Source organism: Sus scrofa, chromosome 14 (genome assembly GCF_000003025.6).
Source record: "Sus scrofa isolate TJ Tabasco breed Duroc chromosome 14, Sscrofa11.1, whole genome shotgun sequence".
In the NCBI taxonomy this organism is placed as follows: Eukaryota; Metazoa; Chordata; class Mammalia; order Artiodactyla; family Suidae; genus Sus; species Sus scrofa.
Genome location: NC_010456.5, coordinates 39,365,079 through 39,380,068, shown reverse-complemented (window position 1 = coordinate 39,380,068; position 14,990 = coordinate 39,365,079). Strand labels below are relative to the sequence as shown.

Below are 14,990 nucleotides of genomic sequence, written 5' to 3'. Positions count from 1 at the left end.
ACAGAATAGCAGAGATATAATTCTCAAAAAGGGTCAAGATAGAAGCTAAAAGATATATTAGATCTTATTTCTGAAAGAAATAGAAAGTAATCCCATTTCTAAGAATTTCTCATAAAGAAATATTCCAGAAATAAAAATGCATAGATTTTCACTGCAATCTTATTATAGTGGGAAAAGTGGAAGCAATCTCAACATTCAGAAATATTCAATTAGAAGTTCCCGTCGTGGCGCAGTGGTTAACGAATCCGACTAGGAACCATGAGGTTGCAGGTTCGATCCCTGCCCTTGCTCAGTGGGTTAACGATCCGGCGTTGCCATGAGCTGTGGTGTAGGCCGCAGACGCGGCTCGGATCCGGCGTTGCTGTGGCTCTGGTGTAGGCCGGCGGCTACAGTTCTGATTCGACCCCTAGCCTGGGAACATCCATATACCGCGGGAGTGGCCCAAGAAACAGCAAAAAAAAAAAAAAAGAAAAAAGAAATATTCAATTAAATTATACCACAATGTTATAAATTTTAAAATAATTTTAAAATAATTAAAACTATAATAATTTAAAATAAAAAATTAAAACTACACAATATATAAAAATTGTATATGGACAATGTAAAACAGCTATACTTTAGTAAAAAATTGGAAAATAAAAATTAAAAATCTAAAAAGAATTGTATATGCCCCAAAATTAGGATTAACATAAAACATGCTTCTTCCATTTTGAAATATCATTGTTATTTGTGGTTATAGAAACATAAGTATTTTTTTCCTCAAAGGAATGAAACATAGATGACAAGTTAAATAGTTTATATCACAGAAAAGCAGCCATAACTAGTATTGATATTTTACACAAGTAAACACTGTCTTTAAATAACTATTTGTCAAACAAATGGTGACACGGATACAGTTAATATCTGTGGAACATATCTGACAAAAGAATAATTACAAATACCATAGGAAGTGCTTTCCTTAAACCAATTCACTGGTCCCATCATTGTACTTAGGCGGCAGTTTCCCAAGGTAGGGCTGATTATATTCCTGATTCAAAGAGAGGACTGTGTGGTGGGGTAAGGGAGACCTTTGTCTATCTGGGAACTACCAATGAATAATAAAACTCTCCAGAAAGAAATGATATTTAAAACTAAGGATCACTCAAGCTCCAAATAAATGAATTACTATACTCCCCAGTATGGTACATTAACTGATTCGATTCATTGTATGAACCTGTTGGACTTCCTGTGTGGCTCACGACATTCTATGAACCTGTCTGCACAGAACGAATTTATGCCCGGATTAGTCCGAAGTAGACCAACTGGCCAGACTTGCAACCCTAGGACAAAACTTTTCAGTAGAGGCAATAGAATACTGAAACCCTCTGAAATGTTAGTGTGGGTTTTTAAACCCATTTACAGATTTTCCTACCATTTTCACATTATGAAGATGGCAGTCATGGCCAAATTGAATTGCATATGGCAACTCAAAGATCAAAAAGATTTCTTGTGAACCAAGTGAATGCATCATGACTGGAAGGATGGAATTCTATCTCCAAAGGAAAGCCTAAATCAAGAGTAAGATCCCTTATCAATTAAATTAGACCCAGAAGCTGCATGACCTTATCCAATCTTGGAAATATGTGTTCATTCAAACTCTTTCATCACCTCCTACTTTTTAAAAGGGACTTTAAGCGTCTTACCTGATAACCGTGATTAAATTTCACACTTGAAATCATGATTTTTAGCCTCTAGCTCGGGTACCAAAACTAGGAATGGACCCTGACTTGTCACCAGATTAATTAGCTCTGGCTCAGCCCTGTAAAACCTTTCTCCAGCACATGGTGATTTTTTTCCCCCAGATCTCTGTACAACTGCTATTAAGAGCAGGATTGTCAGAACTCTGAGGACTCCCACATATAGGAAATCACTGTTCGAATCCTTTATGCATAAAAGTTCCATCTTGGCCTGGTCCCTGCCCAGTTTTTATCTTTTGTCATGTTCCATGACCAGAATCTTATTTTTCTATCTCCTTGCTAATGTGGCCTGAATGTTCACAACACTCAGTCTAAATCTTATCTAGCATTCAGAACTCAGCTCTGCTCCACAAACTTTGAAAAACTCTGATTCCTCTTTCTCATCCCTTTTCCAGGTCTACGTTTTGGTGTTCCCACAGTATCCAGCAAACACTTCTATCAGAGGGTTAGATACAAACGCTAAGGCAAAATGCGTCTGCTATTTCGATAGGAATGTATCAACGATTCTTTTTTCATAAAATGATGTCCATAAAGGAAATGTAGTGACTGATATACGTTGACCTGAGCCATTGAGTCCAAATCTAAAAATTTCTCCATGTTACAAAGTCATTTTTTCCACTGACATGAAATCTTGACAAAACCAACAGAGATCACTTTCTTATGCTTCCTCATCAACAGAATTAACAGAGAAAGATGTAGATACAAACTCAAAATGGTTTCAATACTATTAGAAAAAGCTATCTACGTAAAGACTAACTTCACCTGTTACTGCTTGAATTACATACTTAATGTAAAGACTACCACTGTGTGACATATTCAAATACTTAGAAAATCACCATGGACAATTTAAAGACACAAAAAATATAACAAAGAAAGAAATTATACAGTTCCCAATATGTGTCACACATGCCACACTCTACTAAAATTTTATTTAAATCTGTCTCCCCTTTCGACTGTGAACTCAGAGAGGTGGAAACTACGTCTTACTCATTCTTCTATCACCTGAGCTTAGCACAGTATCTGGCACATAAATGTTTGATAAATTAATGAATGAGAAGACATATGAATTCCAAGAATAATTCTCTGGTACATCTGGTTCTCACTGTATATCTGAGTAACTATCTCTCACTTGGACTAATTATTTTTCTTCCACATAAGAGTCTTTTAATTAGATGAAGAAAATATATGTGACAGGGGAGGGAACATCAGGATATGAGTTTGGGCAGTTGCTCACCATTGGCTAAACTAATAATTGCTTTGAGAGCTTCTAAATAATACTGAGTGCCTCCCACCCAAGTCTGATTAACTCAGAGTCTCTGGGAATGAACATGAGCACCTTTTTTTCCCCAACTCCGTAGGTGAATGCAACGTGCAGCCAAAATAACAAACCACTGAGTTAAGGAAACTAGGTTCTAGCTCAGCTTCTACCTATAATGCTCCCTTTAGGCATTTTACTTAATTTTTCTCAGTCTGTGTTTCTACTTCTACACAATGAAGGGTTTACATTGTTGAGATCAAAGGAAATAATGTATAGGAAGTGTTCTGAAAAAACTTGAAAATGCTAAACAATTGTTAGGACATTAAAGATACTTTCTAATTTCAGACCAGATGACCACCAAGAAAGGGAACTTTTCCAGATAACCCTACATGAAGGAAGACCTGACTAGGTAAACCTGGGAGTGCTGGGGGTGGGGTAAAGGAGGTCTGAATTATTTCGTTTGAGTCAACACCACTTAAAAACTGCTAATACATCTTAATACATTAGTAAAATTCTAGTGTCAGAATTAGTAAGGGAGGTAACAATCCCATTTATATTCTACAACAGTCAAATTATAACTGGAATATCTTGTTCCAAGTACACCATTTTTAAGAAGTCATTAACAGACTGTATGTTCAGAAGAGAGTGATTTATCTGGCAATCATGTCATATGAGAGATGACTATGGAACTAGGAATGCCAGCCTACAAAAGATGAGGAGGAAGGGGGAGCTGCCTTTGTAAGACTGGAGGGCTCTCAGGTGGAAAAGGAAGACATTTGCTATTGCTCCAGAAGAGAAAGAAACAGGAAGTTACTGGGGTGCATAGCCTAACAAAGAACTTGATAATAATGCAAACAGAATTCCTGGATATATTTGGTCTTTAAAAAAGATTCTTGGGATCCAATTATAAACACTGTTTCAAGAGGTGTAGGATATACCCTGGACTCTGCATCTAAAGGAGACTCTCGGTGACTCCGGGTAGTCTTTTTTTTTTTTTTTTTTTTTTAATACAGTTATCTTTATAAAAGGCTTATTTTAATACAATTCACACACCATAAAATTCCCCCACTTAAAGAATACAACTCAATGGCATATTCAGAGTTGTGCAACGATTACCACAATTTTTATCACCTCCAAAAGAAACTCTATACCCATCATCAGTCACTCCCCATTTCCCTCCAAATGTCTCAGCCCTAGGCAATCACTAATCTACCGTCTATGGATTTGCCTGTTCTTTACATTTAATAGAAATGGGGTCATACCTAAAGGGGTATTTTGTGACTGCTACTTAGCATGTTTAAAATTCACCCAGGAGTTCCTGTTGTAGCACAGCAGAAACAAATCCAACTAAGAACCATGACGTTATAGGTTTGATCCCTGGCCTTGCTCAGTGGGTTGAGGATCCAGCATTGCCATGAGCTGTGGTGTAGGTCGCAGATGCGGCTTGGATCTGGCATTGTTGTGGCTCTGACATAGGCCAGTGGCTACAGCTCTAATTAGACCCCTAGCCTGGAAACCTCCATGTGCCGCGGGTGCGGCCCTAAAAGAAAAAAAAAAAAAAATTAAAATTAAATTCATCCAGCTTATATCTGTACTTCATTCCTTTTTATTGCTAAATAATATTCTATTTAATGGATGAATATACCATTTTATTTATCCATTCATCAGTTGATAGACATTTGAGTCCTTTCCATTATTTGGCTACTATGAATAACACCTCTATGACCATTCATGTACAAGTTTTTGTCCAGACATAGGTTTATAATCAAGAGGGATGAAAACATAATGGTGAAACGGCCAAGTCATATGATAACTGTTTACCCATTGGAGGAATGGTTAAACTGTTTTAAAAAATGGCTGCACCATTTTACATTCCCACCAATAATCTATCAAGATTTCAATTTCTCCACATTATTGCTAACACTTGTTATTATCTGTGTTTTGATTAGAGCCATCAAAGGAGGCATGAATTGGTAACTCAAGTGGTTTTGATTTGCATTTCCCTGAAGGCTAATGATGTTGAGCATTTTTTCATGGGATTAATTGGTCATTCATATATCTTCATGGTGGAAAAAGAATAGTCCATTTTTAAAAGTAATTTTGCCACTCCAATAATGACAATAACTTCAATGGACAGAAACACATTAAACACATTAAAATTCACAAATTTATAATGATTTAAAAAAAAAAAACCACCACCACTGGAGGATGCTGGCAAACCAACTCTCTTTTCAAAATTGGTTAATATAGGGACAGATTCAATAATTTATCCTGTCTTTCTCATAAACCTGTCCACCAAGGTAAGCAAATATTTGATGAAAGAAAATTTCTTTATAGAAGAATTATGGTTACTAAGTGAAAGAATGACCAGCTATCACAGTTTTGCAATCTCAGTGTACTAGAGTAGCCATTAAGCTTTAGCAGCTGCAACATCTTACAAAAGAAGCCGACATTATGTGACTACTGATGAAAATATATACCACCACCTGTGACACAGTCTTGCCAAAAGATAAAGGGGAAAAAAAAAATCTAACTTAAATCTGATAGAACCGTAGTCTAGAAAAGAGACTCAAATATGAATTTATAGGGAATAGAGAGGACAGAAAAAACACATTAAACTATATCAAGAGGGTGTGATGTGCATAATCTAGACTATAGGAAACTCAACAGGACAATGAACCAACTTTCTTCAACAAAAAAAAAAATCACAAGGCAGGGAAAAAAAGAGAGAAGGAAAAGAAACATTTAAAAAACATCAATCAATCTCAGTGTGTCTTATTTAGATTCTGATTCAAGAAACCTTTTAGAAATATTAACACTATCCTAATTGGAAATTTGAATGCTGCCTGCACATTTAAAGAAACAGTTAATTTTTAAAATATGAAATATTAGGATTTTTTTAAAGGAGTCCTCATCTTTTAGATACATATTGAGTACTTAAGTGACAGGATGTCATGAATTTACTTTCAAACAATATGAGAATAATATGGGAAAGAGAGAAATAGGTGGAAGTATAGCTGAAACAAGATTGGCTATGAGTTAAAAACTATTGAGGTTGGTAATGGGTACATATGGGATCATTATTCAATTCCGTCCACTTTTTTTTTTTTGCAATTTTTCACATTTTTATAAGTTTTTTTTCTTTGTTTTTTGTTTTTGCTTTTTAGGGCTGCACCTGAGGCATATGGAAGTTCCCAGGCTATGAGTCGAATCAGAGCAGCATGTGCCAGCCTACGCCACAGCAACTCAGGATCCAAGCCATGTCTGTGACCTATGCCACAGCTCACCACAACTTCTTAACCCACTGAGTGAGAACAGGGACTGAACCCACAATCTTGTGGATACTAGTCAGGTTCATAACCCATTAAGCCCCTAATGGAACTCAAGGGTGTTGTTTTTTTAAAAAAGCCTGTCAAAACCAAAAGCTGGCCACAATTAAGAAGAAACTGAGTGGGCCTTTATTACTACAGTTCTTGTAAATGATACACAAGATTTTCTTCTTCCAATGCTAGGATTCTATTAAAATGAACAGTCTTTAAACCCTAGCTAAATCATCTCAGTTCAGCACTTAATTTTGCTAAAAGAAACTTCTTGGGACTCTTAAAACTATTTAAAAACAACTATGATAAGTCAGTTTCCCAGGTAAATATATCTGCTTACTGCTTACCTTTAAGGAACACAACAAAAGAAGAAAAAAAACTAATCAAATGAGGATATAAATTTAAAAGCAGTCTTTTTAGGGCTGCACGAACGGCATATGGAGGTTCCCAGGCTAAGGGTCTAATTGGAGCTTTAGCCACAAGCCTATACCACAGCCACAGCAACGAGGGATCCGAGCCACATCTGTCACCTACACCACAGCTCACGGCAATGCCAGATCCTTAACCCCCAAGCGAGGTCAGGGATTGAACCTGTGTCCTCATGGCTACTAGTCAGATTTGTTTCCACTGAGCCACGATGAGAACTCCTCCTTAAAATTATTATTATTTTTTTTTTTTTTTGTCTTTTGTTGTTGTTGTTGCTATTTCTTGGGCCGCTCCCGCGGCATATGGAGGTTCCCAGGCTAGGGGTTGAATCGGAGCTGTAGCCACCGGCCTACGCCAGAGCCACAGCAACGCAGGATCCGAGCCGCGTCTGCAACCTACACCACAGCTCACGGCAACGCCGGATCGTTAACCCACTGAGCAAGGGCAGGGACCGAACCCGCAACCTCATGGTTCCTAGTCGGATTCGTTAACCACTGCGTCACGACGGGAACTCCTAAAATTATTTTTAAAGTGCCAAATGCAATTCATCTCTAAGGAACAATTATTGTTATTGTGTGCAATGTTTATCATCCAACATTATACTTCATAAGACAAGGACATGATGTTTTCTAGGATGGATGACTAACATCTGTTCCTTCAAGATCTATGCATAAATATAGCATCTTATTGAGCAGCTAAGTTATAGTTACTGCAAAATACTTTACCAATTTATGTTTGGCCAAAACAACTTAACATGGAGTAGAGTAAAAACTGAAATAAACTGAGCAAAAACTAAAAACACGCCAACTCATGAAATGAGTACCAAAGAATCACTGGGTTAGTTTCAAGAGAAGGAAGAGTGTGTGCAAAAAATATTAAGTTTAGTGGTTAGGAAATGATGCAAAAAACAATAATAGGTATAAGACAGTATCTACAGCATATTTATTAATTTAACCAAACCCCTCATCTTCATTATTACATTATTATATTATTCAATAGCAAAAATTTTACTTTCTTATTAGTGTACTCTCAACTTTATGTGTTTGCATTCTGAACTAAAAAAAAAAAAATTTAATGGCTGCATCCATGGCATATGGAAGTTCTCGACCAGGGATTCAATCTGAGCCTCAGCTGTTCCGACCTATGCCACAGCTGCAGCAACGCCAGATCTTTAACCCACTGTGCTGGGCTAGGGGTCAAACCTGCGCCTCCATGGCAACCTGAGCCACTGCAGTGGGGTTCTTTTTTATTTTTTTATTTATTAATTTTTAATGGAGTTCCCAGACATCCTGCAGTCGGATTCTTAACCCACTGCACCACAGCAGGAACTCCTTCTGAACTAAATTTTTTTTTAAGTTTACACTAAATTTCCTAGAACTGCTTAGAAAAATCTGTTACTGGTAAAATGCTGAGAAGAATGAAACAATATAAATTCTTAGACACTTCTAGTGGAAATATAAATTAGTACAAACACCTTAGAAAACAATTAGCCTTGTTCAGTTAAAATAAAAATGCATTGTCTTAGTTCCCAGTGGTTGGCTGCTACAACAAACCACCATGCACTCAGTGGCTTAAAACAATAGATTTTTTTTTTTTTCTCACAGTTCTGGAGGCCAAAAGTCCAATATCATTATCAGAGAGCCAAAGTCAAGGTGTTGGCAAGGCCATACCCCCTCCAGAGCCTCTAGGAGAAAATTCGTTTCTTGGCTCCATCTCTTGATGGCTGCTGGGGCTCCTGGGCTGTGGCTACATCATTTAGATCGCTGTCTCTGTGAGCATATGACTTTCTCCTCTTATACTCCGGGTAATCTTCCTCGGCCTCTCCTCTATTAAGAACACTTGTGATTGCATTTAGGACCCACCTGATAATCTAGGATAATCTCCCCAACTCAAGATTCTTAATCACACTGCAAAGATCCTCTTTTTTTGTTTTGTTTTTTGTTTTTTGAATAATAATATGATTTATTATTTACTTATTATTAATTTACCAGATTACAGTTGGGCAAATAGTCTCACTCAGTTTATAATATAATCTTCTGAGTATATCTAGACTTTATTTTTTTTACTTTTTTATTTTCTTTTTTTATTACTCAAATGAATTTATCACATCTGTAGTTGTAATAATGATCATAACAATCCAATTTCACAGGATTTCCATCCCATAACCCAAGCACATCCCCCCAACCCCAAACTGTCTCCTCCAGAGACCATAAGTTTTTCAATGTTTGTGAGTCAGCATCTGTTCTGCAAAGAAGTTCAGTCTGTCCTTTTTTCTTGTCAAAGATCCTCTTTCCATATAAGGTAACATTTATAGGTTCCAGGGATTAGGACCTGATAGCTTTGGGAGATCTGCTTCAGCCTATCCCACGCATATAGCCTACAATACAGCAACATACTCCTGGGTAGTTTCCTAAAGAAACTCTCACACATGTACATCAGAGGACAAATACAAGAATATTCACTGCAACACTGTTTACAAAAACAAAAAAACTGGAAACAACACAAACATCCACAAAACAGATATACTGTGATGTATTCATATAATTGCAGAGCAATGAAAATGAAAGAAGTAGGGCTACGTACATCAACATGGGAGAATCCTATAACACGTGGAGATAAAAAAAGTCAAAAAATACCTATGGGAGTTCCCGTCGTGGCGCAGTGGTTAATGAATCCGACTAGGAACCATGAGGTTGCGGGTTCGATCCCTGCCCTTGCTCAGTGGGTTAACGATCCGGCGTTGCCGTGAGCTGTGGTGTAGGTTGCAGACGCGGCTCGGATCCCGCGTTGCTGTGGCTCTGGTATAGGCCGGTGGCTACAGCTCCGATCTGACCCCTAGCCTGGAAACCTCCATATGCCGCGGGAGCGGCCCAAGAAATAGCAAAAAAAAAAAAAAAAAAAAAAGACCCAAAAAAAAAAAAAAAACAAAACCTATGGCATACTACATTTATATAAGGTCTTAAAACACAAAACTGACTTCTGGTTTAGAGTTGTGTGCATAATATGATAAAACAATAAAGAAAAGCAAGAGGAAGACAAACACAACTCAGGATAGTGGTTTCCTATGTGAGAGAGAGGGAGGGCTGGATGGTAGAGTATGCAGGATCTTTAAAGGTACTGGTAAGGATACATTTCTTAACTGGGCGATGGGATGACAGAATATATATTTTTAAATTTATTTTTATATACATACTCAAAAGTTCTACCCATTATATATATGATGTATATATATATATACATCATATATATATCTTACATGTATACCACATGTATACCATGAGTTTTTGATATGTTTAATGATAAAAAAAGTTGTAATTCCCATTGATTATTCTAGCCCTGAAAAGCACACCAAGATTATCATCCCCACTGATGATAAGCACATAATGGTTTTTCTAGAGACACAATCAGTGTACAATGAGAGTATTCCCAGTGTAAGGTGTGAATAGCTCAAGAACTTCAAATTTTTTGAAAGAGTGTGAGCTGATGGTAGAAACTAAGCTTTGGGTGATGGCTGCAGCTGGCTCTGTGTCTTGAAGGAGCTGCTGATTGTCTGGGGAGACTAAGGCCCAAACTATTTACTGCCTCCCAGGAGACATTCAGCAATGCCCAGAAATATTTTTTGGTTGTCACAAGTATAGAGATGCAACTGGCATCTAGTGGGTAGAAGCCAGGGATGCTGCTAAAAATCCTACAATGTACAGGGCAGCCCTCATAACAGAGAATCATCTGGCTGAGTTTGAAAAACCCTGCTTGGTAGTGACCACACTTGACTGAGTGCCTGCAATCAGCTTAACTCCTGCCCCCTGACATTAAGTGTGATGAAGCAACCTTCATTAGGGACACAGAAAGTACTGGTTTGCAAAATTTGTCAATCATCATAATTGTGCACAAGAGGGATTTTAATCATATGCTCAATTAAAATACAAGTTTTATAAATAATTACTGTTACCAGAGAGATTCTGATAGACGGTAAACTTAAGGATGCACATTTAGATTCATTCATCTTTTTATCTTCTGCAGTAAGATCTCAGCATGTTTTGAACTGTTTCTCCTAAAATAAGGCACACAGCACAGCACCTGGGGTGAATAAGTACTCAATAACATTAATACTATTTGAAGAAAATCTTTTTCAAATTCATTTCAAATTCTGTCAGTATGGCTTGCAACTATGTCTATTTTGTCCCCTAATGTATCTCAAGCACCAGAGAACTAGGTGCTCAATAAATATTTACTGAATGAGCAAATAAACCACTAAAAATGCTGAGTGTGCACATACATGCCCCCCAAACAAAACAAACAATGGAAAGGCACGATAAGGCACCATTTGCACACAAGCACCTAGATCAGTACTTTTTTTTTTTTTTAATTTTATGGCCATACCCATGACATACTAAAGTTCCCAGGTCAGGGGCTGAATCCCAGCCACAGCTGCAACCTATGCTGCAGCTGTGACAACACCAGATCCTTAAACCCACTACACTGGGCGAGGGATTGAACCCACACATCTGCAGCAACCTGAGCCACTGCAGTTTGATTCTTAATGCACTAGGCCCTGGAGGGAACTCCTAGGTCAGTACTTCTAAAGAGACACCTGACCTCATCTTCATTTAGTCAACATGAACAAAAAAGCTGAAATCCATACTTTGATTACAATATCAGAGACAGAAGTTCCCGTCGTGGCGCAGTGGAAACAAATCTGACTAGGAACCATGGGGTTGCGGGTTCGATCCCTGGCCTCGTTCAGTGGGTTAAGGATACAGCGTTGCCGTGAGCTGTGGTGTAGGTCGCAGACACAGCTCAGATCTGGTGTTGCTGTGGTGCTGGTGTAGGCCGGCAGCTGTAGCTCCAATTGGACCCCTAGCCTGGGAATCTCCATATGCCGCAGGTGTGGCCCTAAAAAGACAAAAAAAAAAAAAAAAAAGACCGAAAAAATAATAATAGCAGAAACATTAATTCTAAACCTGGAGCCTGGAATTGTTTGGTTAGGTAAGGCAAGAACATGAACAGGCACTCAGCGACTACTCAATAAAAATGACTGATGACCATGGCTGACCACTAAGTACCCCTGAGAAACCTAAGAAATGCCACATCTTTTATGCCACTGAATCTTGCCTTTCTCATCAATTCCTGCTCACAGCTGTGCCTGACTAATTAAAACTGCCTGGAAACCTCGTCTATCACTTTACTGGTTATTTCTTCTACTAAATCAAAAGACTCCACTTCAGAATTCAAATCCATCTGTCTCCCTCAGTCTGCAAAGAACAAATGTTCAAAAAAATTCCTAAAATTAAATGTACCTTTTGTAGCTAAGATTAATATGTTGTTGGGCCAGGGAGCAGGAGTATAAGGATAAACCACTAAAGAGAAGGTACACGGATCTTAATCATATTAGATACTTAGATATTCAACACCAATCTTAGCAAATCAGGGACAAATCTAGAAAGCCATGGCTAAAATAGGTTTACATCTAAAGGCAAATTTCTGGTGAAATTAATGTGACAAACATTGCTCATCCAAATAATTACACTGGACTATCAACCTCCGAGGTTTGCTCATCCATTTTCCTCTCATCTGGACATTAGAAGACCTAAATTGGCTGCTAATCTATAGCTTCACTTTTTTTTTTTTTTTTTCTTTTTTGGCCACCCCGTGGTATTTGGAGTTCCCAAGGCAAAGATCAGATCCGAGCCACAGATGTGAACTATGCCACAGCTGCAGCAATGCCAGATCCTTTAACCTACTGATTCAGGCAGGGATTGAACCTTTGTCCTAGCACTGCAGAGATGATGCTGATCCCACTGCACCACAGAGGAAACTTTTTTTTTTAATGGTCACACCTGTGGTATGTGGAAGTTTCGAGACTAGGGGCTGAATCAGAGCTGCAGCTACAGGCCTATACTACAGCCAACACCAGATCCTTAACCCACTGAGTGAGACCAGGGATCAAGTGCACATCCTCACAGAGACAACATGTGGTCCTTAACCCACTAAGTCACAATGGGAACACCTACAGCTTTATGTTTTGTTTTGTTTAGTTTTAATCATTTTAGGGCCATATTCTTGGCATATGAAAGTTTCCAGGATAGGAGTTGAATTGGAGCTGTAGCTGCTGCCAGCCTATGCCGCAGTCGCAGCAACGCCAGATCAGAAACATGTCTGTGACCTACATCACGGTTCACAGCAACTCTGGATCCTTTAACCCATTGAGCAAGGCCAGGGATCGAATCCACAACCTCATGGACACTAGTCAGGTTCATTACCACTTAGCCACAAAGGGAAATCCTTCCTATAGCTTTGCTTTTAATATCTGAAATACAGATGATTCGTCACTGAGCTTTTGGTACTGTCCCAGAACCAGAAAAATGTAAGGAAAAAAATCCACTTTTTATGGCTTTTATCTGGATCCTATAACTTCACATATCTAAGAGTTTTATAAGTAATGACAGCAAAACACATGAAATGCCCCCTTTTAAGGCAGCTTTTACTATCACTTCAAGTTATAAAGTCCTTGCTTAGAAATAATAAAGGACTGGAGTTCCCGTCATGACACATCGGAAATGAATCTGACTAGGAACCATGAGGTTGCGGGTTCGATCCCTGGCCTTGTTCAGTGGGTTAAGGATCCAGCATTGCTGTGAGGTGTGGTGTAGGTCACAGATGCGGCTCAGATTTGGCCTTGCTGTGGCTGTGGCATAGGCTGGCAGCTGTAGCTCCAATTTGACCCCTATCTTGAGAACCTCCATATGCCACGGGTGAGGCCCTAAAAAAGTAAAAAAGAAATAATAAAGGACAAACATATCAAAAGACCTAGAACATTATTGATTTTAACAGCCAGAAGTTGCTCCTGTAAGATTTTGGATTGATTAATGTTTGCTGAAAAGCCACATATACCAAATTATACCATGTTACACCTGTGTTCTGAAATGTCAAAATATCTAAAGTTTAATTTCTCTTTCCAACATGATTTTTTTTTTTTTTTTTGTCTTGTTGTCTTGTTGTTGTTGTTGCTATTTCTTGGGCCGCTCCCACGGCATATGGAGGTTTCCAGGCTAGGGGTTGAATCGGAGCTGTAGCCACCGGCCTACGCCAGAGCCACAGCAACGCGGGATCCGAGCCGCGTCTGCAACCTACACCACAGCTCACGGCAACGCCGGATCGTTAACCCACTGAGCAAGGGCAGGGATCGAACCCGCAACCTCATGGTTCCTAGTCGGATTCGTTAACCACTGCGCCACGACGGGAACTCCCCCAACATGATTTTTTACTCAAGGAATCCTTTCTTTAGTAAGTAATATAACAGAAAACAAAATGAAGCATTGAAATTTTTTCATCTTGGAAGTTCCTGTCATGGCGCAGCAGAAACGAGTCCCACCAGTATCCATAAGGATGCGGGTTTGATCCCTGGCCTCACTCAGTGGTTAAGGATCCAGTGTTGCTCTGAGCTGTGGTGTGGGCCGCAGACGTGGATCAGATCCCGCACTACTGTGGCTGTGGTGTAGGCCGGCAGCTGTAGCTCTGGTTCGACCCCTAGCCCAGGAACCTCTATATGCCATGGGTGCAGCCCCAGAAAGCAAAAAAAAAAATAAAAATAAAAGTAAACAAATGAAAAAAAATGTTCACCTTGGAATTTTATTTTAAAAACACTACAATTTACCTCATCAATGTGCATTTGACTTACAACACCCTATATTACCCAGGGATTACTGATAAAATGAAAATGAGGTTCTTTTCCTTCAAATCATATAATTGCAGGAGTTCTTGCTGTGGCTCAGGGGGTTAAGAACATAAAAGAGTATCATGAGGATTGCAGGTTCCATCCCTGGCCTTGCTCAGTGGGTTAAGGAAGGATCCGGCATTGCCGTAATCTGCAGTGTACATCACAGATATGCCTCAGATCCAATTGCAGTAGCTGTGATGTAGGCTGGCAGCTGTAGTTCTGATTCAACCCCTAGCCTGGGAACTTACATATGCCACAAGTGTAGTTGAAAAAGAAAACAAAAGTATAGGAGTTCCCATTGCGGCTCAGTGGTTAACGAATCCGACGGGGAACCATGAGGCTGCAGGTTCGATCCCTGCCCTTGCTCAGGGGGTTAAAGATCCGGCGTTGCCGTGAGCTGTGATGTAGGTTGCAGACGCAGCTATGATTCCACGTTGCTGTGGCTCTGGCATAGGCTGGTGGCTACAGCTCCGATTCAACCCCTAGCCTGGGAACCTCCATAGGCCGCAGGAGCGGCCCTAGAAAAGGCAAAA

The 14,990-nt window shown here is 39.1% G+C and overlaps 1 protein-coding gene across 6 annotated transcripts in view; it reads right to left on the bottom strand.

The window, feature by feature from the left end:
* HECTD4 (HECT domain E3 ubiquitin protein ligase 4) overlaps positions 1-14,990 on the bottom strand; it is a 211,227-nt gene that overhangs the window by 157,853 nt on the left and 38,384 nt on the right. Inside the window, exon 1 of one of the 6 annotated variants that reach the window (XM_021072836.1) lies at positions 8,411-8,430. The exons of the other annotated variants lie outside the window; for them this stretch is intronic. The gene's annotated coding sequence lies outside the window, so the exon portion shown is untranslated. Of the gene's footprint in view, positions 1-8,410; positions 8,431-14,990 lie in introns of those variants that run through there. 6 annotated transcript variants of the gene reach the window in all.